Source organism: Engystomops pustulosus, chromosome 6 (genome assembly GCF_040894005.1).
Source record: "Engystomops pustulosus chromosome 6, aEngPut4.maternal, whole genome shotgun sequence".
Lineage (NCBI taxonomy): Eukaryota > Metazoa > Chordata > Amphibia > Anura > Leptodactylidae > Engystomops > Engystomops pustulosus.
The window spans coordinates 59,015,097-59,034,124 of record NC_092416.1 but is presented as its reverse complement, the minus strand read 5'-3'; the positions used below and the strand labels follow the sequence as shown (position 1 = coordinate 59,034,124).

General features: G+C 39.9%; 1 protein-coding gene across 8 annotated transcripts in view; it reads left to right on the top strand.

Moving 5' to 3' along the window:
• ACOT7 (acyl-CoA thioesterase 7) overlaps positions 1–19,028 on the top strand; it is a 145,425-nt gene that overhangs the window by 40,510 nt on the left and 85,887 nt on the right. The window lies entirely within an intron of this gene.

Genomic DNA, 19,028 nt, shown 5'->3' with positions numbered 1-19,028 from the left:
TTATCTTGCTTGACACATTTCCTTTCATTTTCCTTCGAGCTCTTGCCCCACTTTTTCTCTCTCTCTCTCTCTTTTTCTACAGATTACTTTCTCTGTTCTCACACTTGTCTGTAATTTTCCTTCGCTTCACAAAACTTTTATGATCTGTGCACAATGTTACTGGTAAACTGCAAGGCATAAAATGTAGGCTATTTCTAGGAGCAATTTAAATAGACACGTTTTAATAATCCTGCAAGTATGACGACAGACTGAAGAGATTCAAACCTAGAATTGCCATATACTGTGAGCATCATACTAGGGTCACTACTGAATAGTAAATAGTTAATTTGAGCAACCAGTATCAGGACGCTGCTGCTAAAGATTGTAAAATAATGTGAACTGTCAAGAGGAGCAGAAAGGTTCATGATAAGGACATTATTTTGTGTTACCATACCTTATTATGTGCTAGTAGCAGCAGGACTGTGAAAATGTGTTTATATTCCATAAATGTAGCTGGATTCGTAGCACCCTGATACATTGCTGTATATGAAATATCTTTTATCTGTACAGCAGCACAACCACCTCACCTTTGCTGTAGCTTCTTCTGTTTGAATACGTCAGCAGTTACTCAGAGGCTATTTAGCAGTTCATTGAAGAGATCTCACACACAAGGACTCTAAATTTAGTTACAATCCTGGAATGTCAATGTATTTTTCACAGTACTGCTGCTACTTACAATATACACAAAGGCATGATTACACAGATCTTGGGCTGGGCCCCACAGCAGTCTTCTGCCTTTAAAATATTTGTAACATATAAAAACATATTTGTACACTCACACATGTTTATACTTACATTTTCACACACATACACTCATATATATGCACATGAAATAATTATATGCACACACACACACACACACACACACACACACACACACACATAGTTTTACACTAATATACACTGATTTACTTGGAGTTATATTGGGGGTCATTTACTAAGGGCCCGATTTGTGTTTTCCCGACGTCTTACCCGAATATTTCCGTTTTGCGCCGATTTTCCCTGTATTGCCCCAGGATTTTGGCGCACACGATCAGATTGTGGCGCATCGGCGCTGGCATGCACGCGACGGAAATCGGGGAAGCGTGGCCGAACATTATCCCGACGGATTCGGAAAAACCGCCGCATTTAAAAAAAAAATTGGTCGCACGGGCCATACTCACATGCACCACGATGAAGATGATGAACTCCGGGGCACCTCGGCGGACTTCAGCGCAGCAGCGCCACCTGGTGGACATCGGGCGCAGGACCTTCATGAATCGCCGGAAGACCCGAACACTCGTCAGAGAAGCCGCCGCTGGAACGCGAATTGACCGGGTAAGTAAATGTGCCCCATTGTGTTGTTTAACTGTTCCCTTTATTTTTTTAGCAAACTTCTGTGAAATCAATCTCTCCACTTAGGAAGCAACACTAATTGACAATTAATTTCACATGCTGTTGAGCAAATGGAATAGATGACCGGTAGAAATTATTGGCAAATAGCAAGACATTCTCAATAAAGGAGTGGTTCATATTTGCTTTATATACCTATAAGTGGACTGTGTCACCAATATCTAAAAGTATAAAAATCAAACCGCAGTCAATTCCAAAAATAACAATTTTATTAGTACATTTAAAATTTACCCTGGTCATTAGGAAATTAATAACACCCATTAAAAATCACAAGCAGTGGTGGACAAAAATGGTACAAATCCAAGTCCTATAGATCTTACGATTCATAATACATCACAATAAAATAAAATAAATCTGTTTAAAAAGACAACATACAAAGAAAAGGTCCACCAATGGTCAGAATAGCTAAATATACTTAACAAATAAATCACCGTAAGCCTGTATAGAGGTATAGAAGGTCAAGGCATTTTCTTACAAACAAGTATCCAGAGGACAAGGGACACATGTATATACAGACCAAAGGTTGATCTAATAAAGTGTAATTTTATGCATTCTACATTTTAGTTTTTGTTTCCCCTTTTTTGTTGTGCTATTTCATTTTGGAAAGAATCCATTTGATTTGGAATATATTGCGTCTGTGCTCCCTATTACTTGTATTGGTGGTTAATTCATAATACATGTATAGAATATGCATGACAAGCTGAGGACCAAGTGTTGCGGTGGTGTGGTCATTCTTGGTCCTCATCTTGTCATGCAGCCTGGTTGGTATTTCTGGTATCCTATATGTTTGTACTTGCAGTATTTACTAAAGGGGTTATACACAATTTTTGCACACATACAGTTTATATACATTATATACACACACATAAAATATGTGCGTTACATACTTACGCATGCACACCATTTATACACATGCATACAGTATACACACCATATATACACACATACAATATGCATACATACCATATACATAAATATATATGGTATAAACACACTGCATATACTCACATATAAAACATGCAAACACATATATGTATACATTCATTATTTGCCAGTCTTCTTATCTGGGGTAGGGGTGTCCGAAGATACAGAAGAGCCATAGCCTGTATATAAATGGTGCTTCTCCATTCAAGTTGTGTAGCTGGGCCCCTCAACACTGCAAGCCCTATAGCAGCTGCTAGAGGGGTAGTTACACTCCTAATCTCAGGGTTTCTAGCTAACACTTTCTGCAGCTTTAGTTAAAACATATGTTTTCCTGTTTGTTTTTAAAGAAGCCTAAGAAACGTGGTACTTCTCTACTGTAAGAATGGCGATACTGTGAAACTCTCAGCCACACAATGTTGAAACACAGGGGAAATGCAGGAGGAAAGTAAAAACATTTAAGTTGTGGAAACTCTATTTTTGGTGTAGGACTAGGATGCAGAGGTGTGTTCTCCCATAGCTGAAGCCTCAGGCTTTCTTGATCTACACATGGACTTGATGAACCTACGTATTTCTTTACCTGATACACAAGACAAAAAGACTGATAATAGAGGAGCAATTATCAAATACCCCCGATGCTGATATATATAAAAAAAGTCCTCCCATGGCAACTCCTTTTTATTTTGTAAAAAACTTTATTGGTAGATCGATAAATATTGAAAAAGACAATGTTTTACAAAGTTACTTTGTAATTTTATTTAGCTGGTACCTCATATCTACATATGGTAATCCTCCAGAGCTGCATTCACAATTCAGCTAGTTGCTGTGGAAACGTTCAACACTCTTTACACTAATAACTAATAATATTTATTTATCAGATTACCATACAGTGAAATATTTAAAATAAATACTGGTGAAGCATTAATATAGATTGTTAGGGGGGTTGGTAAAAGATAAGATTTTTACAATATACATTTGAAATGTAGCTCAAAGATAGGTATACATTAAAGGGATGTTACACAATAAGAAAAACATGGCTTTTTTTTTTTCCAAGCTACCATGTGTTTGGAACCTTGTATGATAACAAACATGAGTGGAATGGCCCTTTAAGAGCCTTCAGGTATCCCGCTCCCCATGTCTCCATCTAACACAGTATGTAGTATAAAACCTTGTATTGGAATTCTTAACATGATTCTCTTGCCAGACGTTGGTTACTATAGCAACATTTTTTTTTTAACTTTTCACATAATCTTTGTTGAATTCGTGATGATTCCTCCCACCTTTACTTAAATTTTATTTGGCAACATCCTCTTGATCCAAAACACTTGTTTGACCCCTTTCAAGGGAGAATTTTCCACTGGTTGAGTTACATGAAAGTTTACTTTAATTTTTGGCTCCTCACATGTTCCACGAGTAGGGACTCCAGCTCAACGTGTGAAGGTTCTCGCAGATGAGATGCGTTTTATTTAAAGATTCGCTCAAATTAGCTCCTTTGTATATTTTGTTTTCACGCGGCTCCTCGTGGCGTGGGCGGTAAACACTAGGAATTGAAAGCCATATGGTGAGGTCTGTCATTCTCTACCTAGAGGAGATGTAGAACAATCTGAGTTATTTATGGATCTATCTTTATTTATGGAATATTCTCAACTCCCAGTGAAATATGCAGCTCCCTATAGATGGATCTTATATGTAATGTCCAAATACACAGTGTGAGCAGCATGACATCCAAGTTGTATCTACAACCCTTGTCCGTAAATTTGGCATGACATGACCTTCCCACACATTATGATGTTAGATCCAGCAGAAGCAAAGCAAATCTTCATTTCACCTTCTTTAGTTTGACATATTAGTTGTTAAATGCCAACAACCTCTCCAACAACATAATACAAAAAGTACATATGAAGATGGACAAAGCCAACACGTTCCAAATGTTACCAAACACTCTTACTCACGGTAATTGCCACAGGTCTAAGGGTGTCCATAAAAACATGGCGCCATAGTAATTAAAAGCTTACACTGGGAATGTGGCCGCAGCCTGGGCTCCTACAGACCATATAATGTATTTTACCAAAGTGAACATCGGTCTCCCATAATGCTCTTAGCAGGTTTAGTTTCCGTCACTGGTATGTAGCAGAAGAAAGTGAGAACAGTACTGGATTTAGTTTCTGCCATCGTAATACATGGCCTTGGAACAATTCTTTGGGTTGAATGTGCACTGGTTGCGGGCACAATCCCAGCGAGTCTTTTCTTGTACTGTGGCCCCGAATCTTTTTGTGGGTCCCTCTACGCAGCATTTCCAATTAGTAAAAATATTGAACCGCATTGGATTTGCCTATTTTTGAAGCCACCATCAGACAATGAAAAAAATAAGACAAAACTACCACAAAATGTTAGGGCCGTCGCCCAACTGATACATACGGAGCACACTGTAACACCACAAAAGCTGAAAGACAGGAGAGAACACAAGGACCCCATACCTCTGGATTAACAGTCCTGAGGTATAGTGGGAACAAAAGGAAGCATACAAGAGGGACACAACACAGAAATAAGGGGATGGGAAAGTTATGTGTCATGGTCATAGAACCAAAGATAGAAGATATCACCTGTGCAAGTAGTTTGTCCCGCTATTTAAGCAGTGGCTGTGCCTCACTTGTGTCGCAAGCCACAGTTTTCTGGCGCAGCTGCGCTATTCTTCATGCGACACAAATTTCAGCACCAAAAGGGGTGCTCGGTCAGACCGTGCGCCAGATTTATTGTGCAAAGTTGGACAGAAATATGTCGCACACCCCATGTTAAGGGTGCACCAAAAAAAAGTGTCAGGGCAGTGCAGAGGGCGCCAGATTCATGCAGAACGGGCGCCAGAAATCCTGAATCTGGCACCCCCTGCACACTACACAGGAAAACTGAACATAGGACAGTCGCACTGTTCTTGGTAAATGTGCCCCACTATGTTAATATGGTAGTACACCAGCTTTCCCTTTACCAAGTGCTACATCTGTGTGTATTTATGAGTCCATATAACATATACTGTACACAAACATACTATGACATGTTATTTTACCCCAAGCATTCCCTTTGCTGCTATTGTCCGGTTATTTTTATGACTGCACTTGCCCTGTACTATTCTGAGGTCTCGCTGTTGTTGTCCTTGACACCAAGGGAGGGATGTTGTTATTTTCATGAACTCAGCATAGTTGGAGATAGTGATAGACACGTCTTGATTACCATTGCCTGGATGAATAATTTATAGTGCGGATCACAGTGCTTGGAACCTCCAGGATGAGACAGGGTTGTCAGAAAGCTGATTCATCTGTTTTTATTTCTGTGAATGGCTAGGGAAAAAAATTGTCATTTAATTATATAACATAACATATAATATATTCACAAAACTGCAGAAGTAGATATCTTGCACATTACACAAAAAGTGGGTAGGTAGGTTGATAGATAGACTTATAGATAATAGCACATAGATTTACACACAGATAGATATGACATAGAGAAGATAGATTGATATTACTTTTTGGACAAGATGTGATAGATAGATAGATGGATAGATAGTTGTCAGAAAGATACACAGATAAATGACATGTAAAGATCTATATGACATGGATAGATATAAAATTATGAATCACTTCTAAATAATAGTGTTAAAAGTTCAGTGACTATTGGTAAAACTGTACACGTTGTACACATTGAGAAGTATCTATTATTAGCTTTGGGTGTGCAGATGGCAGGAAAAAAGCAAGAGCCACCACATAACTGGTGTGACCGCTCACTACAATTGACTCCATTCCCCTGCTAGAGGCCTGGCGAAGCAATGCACTTTGGCCTCATTCACACCACCATCTGGGGGTATGTATAGTCGGCACTGACGGCCCTGTAGTGGCACAATGCCGCACTATGTGGCACCGTTCTGTGCTTTACATGGGGAAAAGATGGAGTATGCTCTATCATTCCCTGTATGCGCGGCCATGCAGCGCTGTTTTCTATGGAGAGGGGAGAGGTGAGCAGTGCTCACCCCTCCTCTCCAGCACGCCGCCGTAGTCGGGCAGGCAAACGTGTGTGTGAATGTACCCTTAATCTGTAACCAGACCTGCATTTCCTTATAAATTAGGTGACCAGCAAGATATATTTTGCCATAATCTTCATGGGCATTCAACCACAAGGTAAAACCAAACAGTATATGCAATCGTTGGGGGAGATTTATCATTGGTATTGCTGGGCTTACTTGACGTATAAAAGTCGCAAAAAAAGTCACATAGAGGTTTTTTGCGACTTTTGAGTTCTATGTACAGTATACTGGTGTAAACTTAGAACTACTGCTAGTGCAACACCTTTCAAAGCCAGATTCATGACTTGCAAAAAAGTCCCATAGTCACTCCAGCCCCCTACTGGTGTTTGTGCTGCGACTTTTTATGTATTTTGCACCTCTCTGAAAGAAAAAAAGGCAAGAGTAGAGCATAAGAACATTTATTAAAGGGCTAAAGCCACTTTAATGAGTCTGACCTGCACCGAAGCTCCAAAGACAGACATAGAACTGTCCAAGGAGCCGCCTAATGATAAATAACCCTCATTGTGTTGTGCCCATATATACAGGATATGAATAGTAGGCCTGTGCAGTGTTCATATATACAGGATAGGCATTCCTCCTAACATTTGAAGCAGTAAAAGATGGACAAAATCTAGCATGTCACTGTGGCTAGCACCTCACGATGTGCCCTCCAGCTCTCCCTCATATTGTGGGCCCTCACAGCTCCCCTCATATTGTGGCCTCTCACCTCCTCCCTTTCTTAAATGTGAAAACATATCCAGAAAATTACATTGTCTGATTTTTAAAGAATTAATTTGCAAATTATGGTGGAACGGAATATCTTTTATTTGAGGGTGAACTGGTCCGTAGCTGAACTCATCTGATCAGTGTTCATAATTCGGAATTTGTAGCTATCCGCCTTATGCCATTACATGAAACAGAAGTAGTTTCACATCAGTCAGTGAAAAATTAAGGAAAGCTTAACTCTTTAGTCACAAGTGCTCCAGCTCTTCTCTCGTTAGCTATGATTTAAGAAGCCCCTCTCTTCTTCATGGCTGTCTGTAGGCAAGTCTGGGAAATCAGGTCATGCATATCCATGGAAAGAAAAACCTCTGCATTGTTTCATCAGTTTGTTAATAAAAAGGTATATGTCTGTTCCCGCTAAAGACCTATAAAGGACAATACATTGGGTGTGTAACAAATTTTGAACTTGACAAAGTTTTAATGTTTAACTTTAGGTTTACACCACTGTATTACTACCTGCATCATGCCTAGCTTAAAGGGGTTTTCCCACAAACTGAAGTTGGGATAGGGCCTAACTTGCTGATCAGTGGGGGTCTCAGTGCTGAGACCCCCGCAGAGCGCGAAAACGAGGGTAATGACCATTCTGCTCTATCAATTTCTATGGAGCTGATGGAGATCAGTGAGCGCAGTGCTCGGCAATTTCCATCAGCTCCATAGAAATTAATGGAGCAGAGAGGTCATGCGTGGCCGTCTGCTCCATTAGTCTGAGGAGCAGCGAGACCACAACGTTTTCGCGATCTGTGGCGGTCTCCCACTGATCAGCACGTTAGGCCCTATCCTGTGCATAGAGCCTGACTTCAGTTCGTAGGAAAAGTGTGGCAAGAACATGTATAAATGTGAGGAAAGTGACTTATTTGGGGGATAAAAAGTAGAAGGGACCATTTTGTCATCTCTCAGCAGTGCAGCCCAAACTTCAAGTAATCATATCTCAGCCTCAGGGAGATTCATGAGGTTTTCTATTTTATAACCATATACCGTAGTTCCAAAGTTTTTTATGAAGCAATCCCAAACATAATAACATAAATCCCAAATACTGTTTGACAGGCTGTGTGCTGACAAATTTTTTGAAAAATGGATAGCTGTAATATCTAGGTCCACGGCTTATATTTACATCATTTCTGTGCCGTCTCCTGCCAGATGTATGACTATTTGAAGGCGCGGTTTCCTTGGTAACAAACTTCAGGGTTGAGTGATTTTGAAGTTCGTGTATCAGACTTGCATGGTGTAATCGATACCCAGTTTGTCTCTTTTTAATTACTTCTTCTTTATATTGCAGTTTTGTTTCTGGCTTCTATTACCCATCATTCATAGTAAATACTATTATAGTATAGAGTTAGGGGATATGGGCAATATAAGTAATGCATATATATGCGTTATCCCCGCTCAGAATACCATACAACACAAAATAACCAACGTAAACGAAGGAAAAAGGAAAAACTGTAAGCTATATGAAATAATATAGTCTTTATTAGTACATATACAAAGATAAAAATAGGAACAACAATGAAAGGAGATTAAAAACAAGGGAACAATGCATGTGAACATAAAGTGAATGTATAAGACAAATGGAAGTCACAGGTGGAAAGGTAATAAAGAACATCGGCAACCAAGACAGCAATAGTGAATGGCACAGAATAAGGCCCCTTCTCCACTGGCGTTTTTCACGCGCGAGTTCTGCGCGTGCATTTGACGCTCAGAACTCGCATTGCACTCTGTCCCATTGTATTCAATGGGTCTTTCTCCATTAGCGTGGTTTTTAACGCGCGTGCTTGCGTTCGTTTGCACGCGCGTCAAAATCGCAGCATGCTCTATTTTTGCGGGTCACGCGCGTTTTTCACGCCCCATTCAAGTCTATGGAGATGCATCAAGAACGCATTGCACTCGCAATCATTGCAAGTGCAATGCGAGTGCAATGCGTTTTAAACGTAAGGGTTGCTAGGTGACCAGAATAACAGTATTTCCCCTGCTCGCGATCGAGCATTTAATTAAAAAAACACAATGAAGAACAGTGAAGAATAGAATAAAATCATTGTACACAGTGAACACAGTGACCACAGGATCATTTAAGATAAAAACACAGTGCAGAACACAGTGCAGAATAGATTACAGATGTTCGGCACATCTGCTTACTTGTCGGGAGATACGCGCGGAACGGTGCGAACAAAATAGCATGTGAAGAACAATATATATGTGTGAAGAACACATTGCAGATGTATTTAAACATCTGCAATTTGTTCTTCACACACATATATATTGTTCTTCACATGCTATTTTGTTCGCGCCGTTCCGCGCGTATCTCCCGACAAGTAAGCAGATGTGCCGAACATCTGTAATCTATTCTGCACTGTGTTCTGCACTGTGTTTTTATCTTAAATGATCCTGTGTTCAGTGTGTTCACTGTGTACAATGTTTTTATTCTATTCTTCACTGTTCTTCACATCTGCTAAATTGTCGGGAGATAATATACGTGCGGAACAGTGAAGAATAGATCGCCGATGTTTGCAAATTATCAGAAGACATTATTTTTCAATTAAATAACACATTTTAATCCCAAACCATGGTCCCTTTGAAATATGCTCGAGTCTCCCATTGAATCGCGCGTCAAAAATGCGCCGAAAACGCAAAAAAAACGCAAATTACTCCAAGGAAAAATGCAACAAAAACGCAGCAAAAACGTCAGTTTTTCACGCATTGCACACGCACGTGAAACGCAACGCTAGTGTGCAAGAGGCCTAACTGTGCAACAATGCAGAATATGAGTCTAAGCCATAGTTACCATACCACAACTGAGAACATGCAGGGGGGTCAGGCGGTGCATGTTCTCAGTTGTGGTATGGTAACTATGGCTTAGACTCATATTCTGCATTGTTGCACAGTTATTCTGTGCCATTCACTATTGCTGTCTTGGTTGCCGATGTTCTTTATTACCTTTCCACCTGTGACTTCCATTTGTCTTATACATTCACTTTATGTTCACATGCATTGTTCCCTTGTTTTTAATCTCCTTTCATTGTTGTTCCTATTTTTATCTTTGTATATGTACTAATAAAGACTATATTATTTCATATAGCTTACAGTTTTTCCTTTTTCCTTCGTTTACGTTGGTTATTTTGTGTTGTATACCATCATTCATAGTGTAGCGAGGAGCTAGGTATCTATCAGGTGCTATGGGTACTGCCAGCCCTTTCCCCCAATGTATTTTATCATCATAGTTCAGATCCAAAAACTGTAAAACACAATTATATTGTAATGATTTCAGCCCCTCCTGTCTGATGGGACCATTATGTAGTTCTTATGTTTTCTAGAGTTTTAGGGGGACATTCGCATAGTCGCAGCGGCATACCGCCTCTTTATCTATCGGGACAGGAGGCTGCGGCTTGTTTATTCTACGCCAGGCAGATAGGGGGAGATTTATCACTGCTACTCCAGTTTTCTGTGAAGCAGTGAAGAATTCTTACAGCAGCTATGCCACCTCCACGCCATGTGGACAAACAGAAGGTCGGACCTGGAGCAGTGTTGCCTTTTGGCCACCCCACTCACCGATTCACTGAGGTATCTAAGCCTCTGTGTATCTGGCCAGACACGGGGAGCATGGCAGGGGCATCTCTCCCATACTGTGTAGCATCTTTTTTTGATTCCTTGACCTGGTATGATATAATGTAACCAGTCATGGCATGCCATATTGGACCAATTTAATGGGAGTCATCTAGCATTGCTATTACCCTAGAAGTAAAACAACATTGTGTAGGATACATCATAAGCTTCCCAGGCATATCTTTTCTGGTTCCCAGCAATCTGTTGTGTAAGAGAAACTTCAGTTTATGCAAATTAGCTTCCTGCTGCACACAGGGGGAGTGTCTATCCTATTGGTGCACCAATTCTTTCTAGATTGACCTCTCCCTGGATTTTAGGGTGCAGTCACACGTTGCGTCTAACGCATGCATTCCACCAGATAACTAAAAAGCTGTTAACATTTGCGTCTACAAAAAGCAACCGTTAACATGATGTCTAACCCATGCAAAATGCATTGCAACAGCTGTAGATTTACCTAATTAAACATCTGTTAACACTGTTAACATGTAAATGTTAATACTTGTGTTAACGCAAGTTATAGCAGTTGCGTTTTGGAAGTGCAAATCTCTCTTCAGCTGTTTTAAATGCATGTGTTAGACACAACGTGTGACTGCACCCTTAAGATTGATCTTGCCTAGCCTCTTTTCTGACCACAACCTTGTACATTGAACCGTGTTTTTTTTTTGGTTGCTTCTTGATTCTGGGTAATTTTATTAGAAACCCAAAGAAAAGGATTTACAGGGGTTGTAAGATGATACCTTAAAGGTATTTGCCACAATCAACAGCCAGTATGTCATGAGCTCACCTTGTGGATCACTTGTATTACCTGACTTTCTATTCAGCTACCTGGCTGGTTAAAGGATTATCAGTAGAACTTGTCCTAATGTTCTGGGACCAAACAATGCGCAATCATCTAGTTGCAACATTTTTAGCTTTATTCAAATTAGCTTCCTTGTGCACTTGACGAGTAGAAGTTGTGTTGGTGTTCTCATTCTCACAGTTTTCTTTGTTAACTTATCCGTTTTGTCTGCACTGACCCTCTTCCCCTCTTCTTAGATTGCTGTTTAAACTTGATCTTGCTTTCGCACTTTGACCTCTGCCTCTTTTTTGACCATGTCCCTGCTTGTCCCTTAGTTGCTGCACTGAAGTCTCTTGATCCATCAGTCATCATTAAACCATATGTATTAGTAATTATTCTTTGAACGCAGGTTGAAACCGCACTAAGTAGCCACCAAGACATTGCCGTCAGGAGTAGTCCCATATCAAATCCGTTTAGTGGCCTACCAAGGTCCACACCTGCTGTATTACAGTATTCTTTAAGAGACTGCATTATACACATTTGCAATTGAGTTTCCCTTTATATTGACAAAACTCTGTCTTTATTCACTTATAGAAGCCATTAAAGAAATCTATATACCATTTTAGCATTTTCTTTATATTCATCCTTTACTGAAAGAGGAGAAGGAAGGATAAAAGCCTCATTCAATTCCACTTAGTGTATTTTGTACAGAACGTGGTAAAGATGTATTTTACTTAGAACATTTGTTTTTGTCAGCTTTGTTTATTGCATTTCTGTCTTTCCTTTGTCACAATACATCATACTCTCTTTGCCATTACACGTGTTGACACCTTCTGGCAGAAAACACGATTACTGGAAATCTCTATATTGAACCAGTTCTTTTTCTTCTGTTTGACCAATCGCATGCTATTCTTCCCAGTGTGCGCTGCTACTTATTAGATGTTTCTATCTTCATGTATCGGTCAATTGTTCTTAACTGATTATGCTAGAAACCGAAAGAAAAGAATTTAAAGGAGTTCTAAGAAGATCCCTTCCAGGTATTTGCCAGAAACAAGAAACAATCTGTTGTTAGTTCTCTTTTTGGATCACTTGCATTACATGAATAGATGTTCAACTATCGGGCTGGAGGAAGCATTATCAATCGTGTAGAATCAGAAGTTGTGCTGGGACGAGGATCTTGGACAATCAGTTGGTCTCAACATTGAGCACATTCTGTTAAGTGTTTGGAGATAACCCCTTTAATGTTAATGTTGTACATTGTGGTTTTTATTTTAGCAAAATATTAGAAAGTGGCCCCATCCATGACCCATTTGGCACATACAGCTGTGGTGTGGATGAACCAAATGAGATACAAATTGATACTTTAAAATTCTATTAGACATAATTTAAATGGGTTTTCCCAGCAAACAAGTTTAGCTGATTGGTGGGGGTCTCAGTGATGATACCCCCACAGATCATGAGAATGGGGGGTCTGGCGGGGTCCCAAGTATGTCCGTCGGAACCCTTGTCACTGTGCAAAATGAGACGGCTACTTGCTTGGTGGGAAAACCCCTTTAAGGCGGTAGAGTGCACAAAAAGCATGATAAAATTTAAACCAATGCACACTTAATGCTGATAAAATGGTGGCATTTTGTATTGTGAAACAAACAGTTTATATATTAAAATGTGATCTTCTTTTTTTATATAAATCTGTAAAAATAGAACTGTAAACTCATTTTCAATTTCATATCTTCAGTTTTAATCCCTCATAAAATGCACAATTTAATCAGAAAACTGAGGAGCCTCATGTGACATCTCCCGCTTACCACAGTGGGAACTCTCTTGGGCAGTGGGAGACGGCTTTTCTTCTCCTGAGATTTTGAGCCAATGACAGATGGTGAACGCGGTGCAGTTGTTTCATTTCTGCTGTTTAGTTTGTGGATCTGGCCGCTAATGAGATTAAGAAGGTTGAAAAAAATGTTGTTACCTGTAAATTAAACCCTAGGGACATCAGTTTTTATATAGAAGAAAACAGACCCAGGGAAAGATAATTGATAACTAATTTGGAAGATGAAATGGTCACCATGCTGACTGCAAATATGGGTTTGGACCAATAATACATTTTTCTATGGGTTATAACTAGTGTCCAAAAGTCTTTTCTTTATAATTAAAACTTCTTAAATACAGGCATTAAGAAATACTTGTCATCTTTTTCAATTGTGCCACAAGTATTTCTTGATGCCTGCATTCAAAAAGTTTTAATAATAAATAAAATACCTTAACCCACATTGGAAGTTGCTAGACATCAGTTTTTCATTGAGAGGTTCCTCCTGGGTCTCCGGAGCGTCTGTGCATACCATGGGCTCCCCTCAAATGTATATCGCTGCATGTAGAAGAATGTGAAACGAGGACTTGTGCTAGCAGTTGTTTCAGCCACTAGCATATATCCCCATTTACTCCTATGGGTTAATGAACATGGCTTTGGATTCCATGGGCGCGTGTATGAGCCGACTGCATAAGACATAAAAGATAGAGCAGGTCCTATTCCTGCCAGAGTTAGGGCGCATTCACACGAGTGATGGGGGGCATATAGACAGCAATGGGTGCACGGAGCGTTATGGTGCTGCACACATCCTATCTTTCCCCATGTTACAGCCTGTACTTAATGAATTGCTATGGAGAGGGGAGGGGTCATAGCTCTCCATGGGGTCCTCCTCTCCAAGGCGCAGGCGTATTTCCACATATCGGACCTTTGTTTAACTGATGATAAAGGTAGAATAAGCAACTAAGAGGGGAAAGTGTCTTGCTAAGATTCTGAGCTACAGCTGACATTCATAGAGTTGTACATGGTCTATTCTTGGGGAACGGTCAATGACCTCGCAGAGACACATGGCAATAACTGTGTGCAAATATACTCCTTACAAGTAGTTTGCAGACTACAATAAAATTAAGCCTCCTAATAAACCATGCTTTGTTCACTTAGGCCGAAGGAAAGAGACATGGCTCATGGTTGCTATGACAACCGGCCTGTCAGGATAGTTTTATTAAGGTCCAATGGTAATTCTTATTCCCAAAAGCATGTTGTCAGATCCGCTCTTAGTCAAAGTGCACTAGAAATATTTTCCATATTATTTTCTTGTACTTTTCACATAATGTATAATTGCATTTTAATGCGTCGGATTTGGCAGTGATAGAGCTGTAAAACAGGAGGATCCACACTCCCAGGAAAATCATCCCCCTACTTTATTCCACGCTAATGCTGATCTCTTGCTGTTTTTTTATCTTTTGCTGAAATTTATACTGTGTACAGTGGCTTACAGAGAATATAATGGCGTATGGATAATATAATGGCTGCTAGTGTGAATCCATATGTAAAGAACCGGAACACGTATCGTTATAACGGTAACCAATAAATTAGTTTCCAGGGACAATAGACAGGATATGATTTAGGGCTCTTCCAGGCAAGCGGATTACACGTCCATGTACTATCCATGATTTTTGCGGATAGCATACTCACCAATTGTTTTTTATGTGGCTATTCAACTGTCTTTTTTTTTAACAGGTATGCAGATCGTGAGAAACAAATTTCAGTGTGCTCTATTTTTTCTGTCACCTCTGTACCACTAACTTTTATAGAAATAAATAGGTGAATGTCAGGATCATGGACTTGGGTTCAGGAAGGGATCCTGAAGGGTCACACTGGATGGTTTTCTATTTTAGCTGCCACCACTTGTCCTATATAGATGGACAAGACCCCTTGCATTAGACTATGCTCAAATATAGAACACTCACTACTAGAACTGTTAATCAATTTAGCATCCCTTTTGAGTTTATGAAATTGTTAGAACACTAGACGGCTCTTTTTTAATTGAAGATTTAATATAAAAAAGGACAGTGCTTACAAAGGGGTTATCATACAAAGGGGTAACGTAAAACAAACAGACATATTCATACAAAGCAAGAAAAAAAAGTTTGATAAAATTAAAGGGATAAAAACTGAACTTCCTACATTATGTGACGTTTTAGGTGTGGTGCCTTGGGAAGCAGAAATAAGTGGCCAATACATCTGAGAGGGATTTCCAAAGAATGACCAATATCTACACTGACTCTTTAACCTACTTAGGATTCCAGAAGCCACCCCTTTGCCCCTGCCTGTTATGACAGGTGGATGGTTAGGTGTTTGCTATTGCCCTTTTATGACCAAGTGCTTTACAATGCCTTTAAAAAGATTTATGTTAATATCTTGCCATGTCAGCATCCTACAAAATTGGTCTTCCATCTTGCTTCCTACATACTAAACATGATGTTAACAGTAGTAATTTCTAACAGTAACATTTGTAACAGTGATTTGGGAGTTAATTGCTCCCTGTTGCCATTGATACAGCACCAGCAGAGACCTGGATGGAGGTATTGGGAAAAGCATGTAGCCGAAATATGAAATATGTCACATTTTTTGATGTGTAACAAGATGAGGGTTTCTAGATGCGACCTAGATGCTATATAGGGCATCACCTTTTGCTAACCTGCAGTGTTGGTAAAGAAAAGATATTAAAAGAGATCACACCATATTTTTCCTCAATTGCTGTGGAAACAGGCTTTTTGGCTTTCCAAATTCTCCAGACGTTACATAAACAGATAGCATAAATTGTTTTTGTTTAATACATCTTTTTATTAAGATTTTTAAAAAATTACATATGTATCCAAAAAAATGACACAATCCAATCTTACAAAACAGTAAACACATTATAATAGCCTCCCTCGACCCCCATCCCCCCACAATGTAATTTCCTTTCATATAACTGTAAAAAGTGGAGTCCAATGTAACTGAGGTATGATGTTCAATCCAATGGTCCTAACACTCAGAAGCAAGAATTATTCCACGATAACAAAAAGACCAATTCTTCTCAGACAGAGTACCCACATATGTTACCCATTTCATCATGGACGGAAAAATTACTTCCTCTAAACTCTTTTTTTCTATAATAGTCAAAAATTCAGGAAAATTTTAATTATACTATCTTCACTGTGTGAAGATAATTTCTCATAAATGTAGTGATATGGTCCCTTAGAAACGAGATAGCTTCCTCGGATACGGCCACCTCTGCTGGAGGGATTGCACAAAGAAACAAATTGTTTTTGTATACGAAATGTAAGGGAGTTACTTCATGTCCCACAGCCGTCCTTTGGTAATGATCGCTGAATCCAGGAGGTCAGGCAGAGCTCATTAGCGCATGTCTGGCCACCGCAGCCAGAGTGTGAGGTGGTCGTATCCGAGGAAGCCTTCTCGTTTCTAAGGGTCAACATGGCTACATTTATGAGAAATTATCTTCACACAGGAACATTTTTTTTAATAACATCCAATTAAAGAAAAGTTTACATATGGCAAATGAATTTAATTAAATGTAAATGCCCTGATGAGAATACCCCTTTAAGTTCCAAACATGCTTTCTTTTTACCCCAAACTAAGTCCCTAAGCATTCTTCAGTTGTCTTGAAAATCTTTCCCACTATCCAAACTGGACATACCCTCTATGGATACAACAACTGAGGGAGGATTTTATTATCACTATTCTGTCTGCTCTTGAAAATTCACCCAGCATGAAATTTTCTGCCTGAATTTTCCCTACCACAGGAAGCAGATTTAATTCAATATATCTACCCAACTCCAACATGACCTGAGTTCCTAAATACTGAAAAGAAATAGTTCGCCTAAATTATATATCAGCAGTACACATGAGTGGAAAACAGAACAAAAGTGCAGACTTCCTCAGCTGCCATCAGTTAAATCAAGTGTCCTGATGCCTCAACAGGAAGGTTTTCACAATGAAAACTCTCCTATGGGGAGGTTAAAGAAATCAGCCTTTTGCCACACGTGGAAACAGACAGGTCAGGAAATTCTGTTCCCTGAATCGGAAAGATCAGCCTTGGGCTCTGGATGCCCTATCAGTGGCATAGAAATTCAGTCTAGCCTATGCATTCCCTCCTCTGATATTGATTCAGAGAATTCTAAAGATAAGGCAAGATCAGGCCAGAATAGTCCTCATAGCCCCATTCTGGTTCAGACGGGCATGGTCTACACTGAGAGAATTGTCAATCTCAGACACTTGGATCCTACCGGAGATTCTCGGGGATCGTCTCAAGGGCCGATAATCCAGACTCTTTCATCTGACTGCCTGGAATTTGAAAGGCTGATCTTACTTAAAAAGGGCCTTTCCCATAATGTAATTTCTATCTTGCATAAAGGTTCGAAGATGGTAACATCACAAATATACTACCGAATCAGGAGAGCTTTTAACAGATTTTGTCAGTTTCAGGACATAGAGCTAGAACTTCCTAATATAGCTAAAATAGCGGCCTCCTGGATGATACTCTTTAGAAGAAACTTGGTACCTCCTTAGGACTTACGTTGGTCCTAAATTCTCTGATTAAGGATAATTTGAACCTTTCGGAGAAATTCCAGACAAATGTCTAACAATTAGCAATATTTTATAGTTGCCATCACATATGCTAGGAGGATACACAAGATTTCTGCCTTATCTTGTAGAGCACCCTATTGTGAGATAAAATTCCATAGGTCCAAAGAGATTAGGTTACCATCCTTTTGTGCTAATCCAGTCTCAGATGGTGAGAAGAGTTTTATAAACTAGATGTCAGGAGACCTGTAATAGGATATCTGGATAGGACAGCAGGTTGGAGGAAATCAGCCTATTTGTACAGTATGGAGTAAAGAATCGAGGTAGGAAAGCCTCTCCAGCTTCTATTTCCAGGTGGATCAAGATGGCCATTGCATCGGCTTATGCAGCTGCTGACTAACCAGTGCCAGAAGGGTTTAAAGGGAACCTGTCACCAGGAGACCCATTTTAGCACTCCCCCAGTCCCCACAGAGCATAGTACATACGCTGCCAAAGTGTTTTTGTATAAAAAATTGGTTTTACAGAAAAAAAAGATATGTTATATTGTACCTTTCATTAGCATCTGCTGTGTGACTAGGCAGTTGCCTAATGGGAGGGTCTGGAAAGGAGCAGTTCCCCCCCCACCCTTGGGAAACATGTGACCTTTTCAAATATATGAATAACTCCCCACACTCGGGATTGGCTGTAGAGGAGCAGGGGGCGTCGCTAAGCCAAGTGATGGGTGTTTTCATATATTTGAAAAGGTCACATGGAGAAGCTGTTCCCCAAGGATGGGGGGGAACTGCTCCTTTCCAGACCCTCCCTTTTGGCAACTGCTTAGTCACACAGCAGATGCTAATGAAAGGTACAAAATAACATATCTTTTTTTCTGTAAAACCAATTTTTTATACAAAAACATTTTGGCAGTGTATGTACTATGCTCTGTGGGGACTGGGGGAGTGCTAAAATGGGTCTCCTGGTGACAGGTTCCATTTAAAGCCCATTTCACCATGGCAATTTCCTTCACTTGGGCTGAATGTAGAGATGAGTATGTGAGTCAGATATGCCAAGCAGCAACCTGGTCTTCACCACACACCTTT